The sequence below is a fragment of the Triticum aestivum genome, chromosome 5B (genome assembly GCF_018294505.1).
Source record: "Triticum aestivum cultivar Chinese Spring chromosome 5B, IWGSC CS RefSeq v2.1, whole genome shotgun sequence".
Taxonomy (NCBI): Eukaryota; Viridiplantae; Streptophyta; class Magnoliopsida; order Poales; family Poaceae; genus Triticum; species Triticum aestivum.
Window position 1 is genome coordinate 142,134,911 of NC_057807.1, and position 8,379 is coordinate 142,143,289.

Below are 8,379 nucleotides of genomic sequence, written 5' to 3' on the forward strand. Positions count from 1 at the left end.
TACGACACGTGCGCGCCTCTACTAGGACACGTGCGCGCCTCTACATCAACCAATATGTACGTACACGTTCGCGACCAGAATGACAACACTACGTACGCTTTGACCAGGTGGGTCCCGACTGTTAGGCACTTCCTTGCGTGTGAAGATGTAGCTGGTGGGTCCCAGCGGTCAGGGGGCGAATCATTTTTTTTGCCCGGACGCACTTCCTTGTGTGCGAAGATGTAGCTGGTGGGTCCCTGCAGTCTGGGGGAAACGGTTTTTCGCAAAATATGGTGGACCGTCCGGTGGATCCCTGCTGTGAGGTGGAGGAATAATTATTTTGTGCGTAATAAGGAGGCACTTCCTTGCGGCCGCCGAGGACCCAGCTGTCAGTCTCTCCATGTACAGTACTCTTCCAATGGAAGTCGTTCCTTGACCATGTTGACCAGCTGCGCCGAGAGCACCAGGGTGGTGTACGATGGCGAGGCCTAGGAAGGGGATGAGGCGGAGCTGAGGAAGACGCGATAGTGGAATCCCGCGCAGAGAGGAGTATGAGGGTTCACTGGTTCGGCTGCGGTGTGAGGCTGCCGTCGCCGCAGAATAATAGGGGGTCTAGGTGATTAGAGGGATGGCCTGGCCAGCGGTGGGAGTAGTAGGGGGCGGTGAGGCCTTCGCGGCATCACAGGCGGCCACCGGAGGCAGGAGCACGCGGCACGACCGGCGCTGGTTTGAGCGGCTGGAGCAAGAAGACCAGAGGTTGAAGAAGCACTACGGCCGTTGGATCGACATCGTACGGTCACTGGAGCTAGAATCATTCATATTGACTAAGTTGACAAAGCCCTCCGTCCCTGTCAACTTAGTTGGCCCACAAGTCATCCTCCCACTAACGTGGGTCCCAGCTAGCAGGGGGTATTCATTTTTTGTGTGTAATAAGGAGGCACTTCCTTGCGTGCTAAGATATAGCTGGTGGGTCCGACCTGTCAGCGGGCGGAACGTTTTTTTCACGAAATACAGAGGCCCTTCCGGTGGGTCCCAGCTGTCAGGTGGAGGAATAATTATTTTGCGCGTAATAAGGAGGCATTTCCTTGTGTGCGGCTGTGGACCCAGCTGTCAGCCTCTCCAGGTACAGTCCACGTCCGATGGATGTCGTTCATTGACCATGTTGACCAGGCCACGCCGAGAGCACCATGGCGGTGGACGACGGCGAGGCCTAGGAAGGGAAGGACACGGAGCCAAGGAAGACTCAGCAATGGTTGCCCACACGATGGGGAGTACGAGGGTTTACTGGTCCGGCTGTCGTTGCTGGAAAATAACAGGAGGTGTGGGTGAGTAGAGGAATGGCCTGACCAACAATGAACTAGGGTGGGGCGGTCCAGCCTGTGCGACAGCACAGCTGGCCACGGGAGGCGGGAGCAGGCAGTCCCACCGGCGCTGGTTTGAGCGGCTGGAGCAAGAAGATCAGATATTGAAGAAGCAGCACGGCCGTTGGATTAACACCCAACGGTCACTGCTGCTAGAATCATTTGTGGACTAAGTTGACAAAGCCAAAGTACACGTTTACCTAGTAGACCCACAAGTCAGCCTCCAAATCTGTCCCAAACAGCATATAGTCTGAAATTTCTAGCCAGATTCAAATTAATTTTAAATATAAATATACCTTAATTTAAATTCAATGAAATTTTACCCGCACAAAAACAATGAAATTTAAAATATCGAAATCTGAAAGAAAAAAGTATTTTGGAACTAATTGCGTGTTTGCTGTATTTTTTCATTTTATAGCCCATTTATTATTACTTATAGCCCATTTCTTCTTACTTATAGCCCATTTTCTGGGCAAAATGCATCCCTCCTCGTCTTGAAAGATTTATGGCCTAGCAGGGCGTAGAAAAGCAAGTAGGCCTACGTTGGTTATTCAGCAAAAAACAAAATAGCTGGCTAGCCATTTTCAGAAAGGAAAAAACAAACTGAGTTGGTCATGTGCTAAACATATGAAATAAAAGCCTGGGCTAGACGGGCCACAGGTACCGCACAACCCAGTTGATACCCTTCTCCGTCCCGAAAAAACAAAATTACTGCGCATGCTGCTGGGTCACTACTGTTATTCTAACCATGTACAGTCATCTCCTTATTCCTCTCGGTTGTTGACCATGTTGACAACACCGAAGGGCGGCGCTGCGGCGAGCGAACCAAGGCGGAGGGGGGTGGTGAGGCCTCGGACAGGAACGAACAGGAGCCGGGGAAGATGTGCAGAGTTTTAGGGTGCGATGTGGCCACGATGCGTGCGCGGCAGCACAACCAGCCATGGGAGGCGGGAGCAGGTGGTCCCACCGGCGCTGGTTTGGCTTTGGCGGCTCGAGGAAGAAGAGACTGAAGAAACACGACAGACGTTGAATGTCAATCCAACGGTCAAGGTTGGCACAATCATTTGTTGACTAAGTCGACACCAAGTAGCATACTTTTTTATATATAGGAAGAAAAGAAAAACTGGGCTCGTTGGCCTGATAACATTCCCAAAACTGCGACCGTTCGATCTTGTGTCACAACTAAAGCTGCGGGGAAAATGCGTCCGTCTACCGTCCTCCTCCCAGGGAACGTTCACCTCATAAGTGACTAGCACCCTTGGTTTTCAACCGACAGGTCTTGGGTTCGAGTCCCACGAACTCTCAATTTTGTGCTCCTTCCTTCCTCGCAAAAAAGGGAAAGAAAATCAAAGACTTGGGAAGGCATACAAAACAAGCTAGTGTACCAGTAAAGAGACGTTGCCGAGTTTTAGAAAAAAGAGAGACGTGCTCCTGTAGCTGGTTCGAATCCAAACCTAGACTATGACTATATATGGTGCTATGCTACTCTGCAAGTAATGAAACTGACATATCCAACGTTTGCTTCTCCTCTTCTCTACTTACTTTGCCTAGCATCAGAAGCTCTAGCCACAGCAACCATGTCCACTGGCTGCTCGTCCACCTGCTCTTTAGTAGGCAACAACCAGATATGCGCCAAGTCGCCACTCGTACCATCGCCTGTGGGTCTCATCACACCCCTGCCGGCACACGCACCGCAGCCGATTGCTCATCGCAACCCGCTGCCGTTGGTGTGGTGCCACTGCTGCAAATCACACAGAGTCATCTGTTGCGTCTCAACCACAATCCTCAACCCTGGCCGAGTCTTCTACAAATGCCCGAATCATGGGGTAATAATATGTTTAAGTGTTGTTCTGCTGCTTTCAGTTGCTGATTTTTTTAATAGTTTGGTTGATGATCTTCCAATTTGATTCGTGCAGAAAAGGGAAGGTCGTGTGATTTGTATTTCTAGGAAGTTGCTGATGTGGGGGAATGCAACTACGCTGATTATTTGGTTAGCTGAGGAATCCCAATACCAATACCAGCAGGTTGGGCTGTTGGATAAGTAACTAAAGGAACGACAGAACAGGAAGATGCAGAGTAGAAGGTTAAAGATGCAGTTCCTCTGATCATGGCCAATCAATAGCTGCTGAACGGCCTTGACAGCAATGAGGAGATGAAAGAGCTTGTGAAGATAATGGGCAAAATCGATGTTCTCTGTAGGATGATTGTCTCTTTATTTGCAGTGTATGTAGCACTCGTGATGTATTCAGTGGCTATGACATGAGCACTTTGCTGAAACTAGTAATGAATGAAACCTGTGTAGCAGGCTGGGCGTAGTGTTGTGAACATCTAATGATTTCTATTAACAGAAATCAGGGGGTATCCCCTTTTGCTCATAAATAAATAAATAGCAGAGGCCCTGTCGGGTCAGCTTTGTTCTCATTTGAAGACGTCGAGCAAATTGCAATCCAACATCACACTATGTCATCAAATTCAAGTTTCACAACCAAATATGAGTACAACTAAACAACAATGTCATCATGTTTTAGTCGTCATACAATCACCAAACACAAATCAGCATACATAACAAGTGATGTTCTCACAACAAAATACTAAACAACATGTTCATCAGGTTTCAGTTGTCATAGCAAACACAATTTCACATAGTAGATAAAAAAACGTCTTCTGACAGGCAAATACGACAAAAGCAATGTAATCATCATCCCGCAGCAGCAGCGTCAACGTCTTTGCCATGTGTATCAGTCTGAATCGTAATTCCCCACGGTGTCATCTTCTTCTTCGTCCTCAACGTCCTCAAACGTTGGCTTCTTCTTGATCAACTCTTGTATGTCCATAGCATGACAGGCAATCTTTTCGTCGGCGTCATTGACGTGATGGTTCTCAAAGATATTAGGAACATCTGTGCTATCTTGTACATCAGGAGCAGTGTAAGCATCATCTTGTTGTGCAACTTCATTGAACGAATTCCTCTGCTCAAACCTTTGCAATACTCTCCAGTCATCACTACGTGCAAATGTGTCTTCCAAGAAAAATATCTTTGTTGCTTGATTTGCCAAAATAAAGGCTCGTTGGTCTGGTACGCCGCCTTGACATTGATGGATTTGAAATAATCATCAACTTTGGGTTTTGCGATCCTGGAAAATAGGTTATACCAACGACAGCACAACAGAACCACACACCGATTATCATCGAAATTGGAGATATACTGCAACTCAACAGTGTTTGTTATGTTAGCATACATTTCAGTTGTCTCTTTGTCATAAGTATCCATGCTCATGATGACACTGTTTTGTGTCTTCCTGCCTTCGTCTCGTGCAAGGGTGTTGTAGCGCACATCTCCAACAACGCAAGATTCATAATGTCTTACCCGAGTATCAGGACCCATTGCTAGTGAGTAAAGGGCATCATCAACTGCCTGCCCATCCTCCCGCATCTTCTTAACCTATGGTTAGAAAATAGACAAGCTGATCACCTTATGTACTCAATATATTAAAAAACTGACAGTGCAATTCAAAAGCTTACATGGCTCTTGAACCATTTCGCAAATCCTGCCATAACCAGTTTGTCAATGTTTCTTGGATTTTGCAGTAGTAAATCCTTTTTGTAGATGCTGCATAACATAGTGATCGCGTCAAACATCTAAATATATAAGAATGTCCAGCAAGTTTAGTAGATTACGATGTATAAGCTGCAGTACTTAGCACTTACTTGATATAAGGTAGTATCTCAGGACAGTTATTCAACACATACCAAACCATTTTGTCCAAATCTTTAGGTTTGTCCTCTTGTCGACTCTTCCCTGTAACTCGAACTAAATAATCGAAAACATTGAGCCCGGGATTGTCTTCACCCACCTCTTTGCTAAGCTGATCAGCTGTTTCATTGTATTTTTAGCAGAATGTCAACGCTTCTGTAGAAATATAGGCCTCTCCAATGGAACCCTCGGGTCTAGCTCTGTTCCTAACATAGCCCTTGAAAGTGCCTAGCCGCCTTTCAATAGGATACATCCAGCCATACTGAACTGGACCTCTAAGTAGTGCCTCATCGGGTAGATGAATAGCCAAATGCACCATCACATCAAAGAAGGCTGGAGGATATATCTTCTCAAGGTTGCATAGGATAGTTGGTATCTTGTCTCTAAGACGCTCCAAAGCATCTATCCTGATATTTCTACTGCAGAGTTCCCTGAAGAATTGTCCCAACTCTGCAACTGCTCTATATAAGTCAGGGCGGCCCAATCCTCTAAGGATAATAGGTAAAACCCTCTGAAGTAGGACGTGGCAGTCATGAGTTTTCAACCCTTGTACCTTGTTTCCATCTGCACTGACTCTCCTTTCAGGGTTGGAAGAAAATCCATGTGGGAATCTCACACGTGACATGACCTCGCATAATTCTTTTCTTTTTACCTTGTCCAAGACGTACACAGCTCGTGCCATATCCCATGGTTTACCTTCATCTTGCACCTGCAAATCCTGTCTGATACCAAGGTGTGTCAAATCAATCCTAGATTTTAAGGTATCTTTCGTCTTGCCTTCAATATTAAGAAGTGTGCCGATAATGCTATCACATATATTTTTCTCGATGTGCATCACATCAAGATTATGCCGCAGATCCAAATCTTTCCAATACTCCAAGTCCCACAAAGTGGACCTGCGGGTAAACAATAATCTCTCTTCTGCCCTGCCACGCTTCCTTTTCCCGCTACCATTACCAGGATGGTTTCCTGGTGTAATATGCCTGACCTTCTCTAATTCCACTTGCAACTCATCGGCGGTGAGCCTCTTTGGCGCATCACGGTTTTCATGCTTTGCATTGAACACATGTCTTCGGTATTTTCTAGGATGCGGCTTGTCCTTGGCAAGGAAACGACAGTGTCCAATGTAACAAATCTTGCTAAGTATTGCGTATGACAGCGGATTCCTGTCACAATGAACACATGCATTGTAACCATGTGTCGTTCACCCTGACATAGTGCCCAAAGCCGGATAATCATGGATGCACCAAATTATAATAGCACGCAGAAAGAAATCAGCTGGTGGGCTGCTATATAGGTCTCGAGTGAGAACACCCCTCCATAGCTGTTGAAGTTCCTCCACAAGAGGCTCCATGAACAAATCAAAATCCTTTCCAGGACTGTTTGGACCTGGGATGAGCAAGGCCTTCATGTAGTTTGATTCTTTGGTGCAGACATTTGGAGGCATGTTGTAAGGGATAACAAGCACTGTCCACATGCTATATGTGGCGCTCTGGTGGCCAAATGGGTTAAATCCATCTGAAGCTAAGCCAAGTCTAATGTTTCTCGGGTCAGCAGCAAACTTTTTGTGTTTAAGATTGAAGCTTTTCCACTCACTACCATGAGATGGATGGCTCATTACATTCTGATCTCTGTACTCCTGGTTCCTAGAATGCCACAGTACATCCTCTCTTGTTTCAGCATCATGAAACAACCTCTGCCATCTTGGTATAATTGGAAAATGTCTCAGAACATTATGAGGAATCGTCTTCACAACATTGCCATCTTTCCATCTTGACGATTTGCATTTCGGGCATTCACTTAAGTTGGCATAATCCTTCCGGAACAGAACACAATTATTCTTACAAACATGGATCATATCATATCCAATTCCAACTGCACGAAGGAAATTCTTCATTTTACTGTAGGTGTGTGGCAGCTCAGACGCATCTGGGAAAGATTTGCGGAAAGCAGCCAACATCGCATCGAATGATTTGTTGGTCATCCACTCAGATGTCTTCACCTGAAGAAAGGTGACCATAGCTAAGAATACTGACAGCTTATTTCCTGGGGTGACAGCCACGTTGCATTGTTCCAACATGCGGGCCCACCGTTTTTCTTCTGCAGGTGAAAGTTCACGGAATGCACGAACATTTCGTAGCATTGTTTCAATGTTGGTCAAACTCACTGGCTCCGCCGCCACCACCTCCTCCTCCTATTCCACCTGAGCATTAGGCAGATCAAGATGGTGATCTGCTACTTCCACGTAGTCAATAACATTGACGTTCACAGTTTCACCATGATGAACCCACCTAGTATATGTGACCGACATCCCATACAAGTGTAGATGATTTTGCATAGTTGACTGGGGTCTTGTAACTGAATTCATACAACTGCTACACGGGCAGAGCACACCTGATTTCGGACCACCGTACTCAGCTCTAATAAAGTTCATGAAGTTTTCAACCCCCTCGACATATGCAGCGGAGAATTTTCGAGCAGAAGTTATCCAAGTCCTGTCCATCTGTTAGACATACAAATCAGTTCTTCTACTAGATATTACAGGAAAAACATATATGCTTTTTTATGAAATCCAGAAAAAATTACCTAGGTCGATGTCTAAAGCTATGGCAAGATATTTGGACGAGCAGATCTAAGTAACGAAATATATGTAAAGCTAATTCAGCAAACAGATTTGAGTGCTAAATTATGGCAGGCTGTTTCAGCAGTCAATGAGGCTGAGCACATAGCCATCGAACTATCGAAGGCCATCACAGCACCAAAGATCGAGTATAAAATGGTGTAGAGCTATTTCACCTAACAGATTGGCTACTAGACCATGGCAATCTACGTCACAATAAATATATGGCAAGATATTTTAGCAAATAATCGGCCTTGGCATGCCATCTCAGATAAGCAGATTGAGTGCAGAACAGGGCAAGGAAGCTTCTTAAGCAGAGCATATTGACTGTAAACTACTTCAGCAAATAGTGAGATTAACAGCATCTATCAGCTAACATTCAGTGCTACACCGACATGAACGGGGCCTCAGTCTAGAATGCGTGTACCGCGGGAGAAGCTGACCGCCATGCGTATCCACACGAACTTCGCCAGTGGTGGCGGCGCTGACCGCCGTGCGCCTCCACAAGAATGTAGCCAGCGGTGGCGGCGCGGCTAGAGGATGGCAGTCTACGAGAACGTACTATGGGAGCGAGAGGATCACCGTACGTCCCCTCGACGAACCGCGGCGCCGACGTATCGGCTTGGTGGGGAGGGCGGCTTTGGCGGAGCGAATGGAGTGGAGGG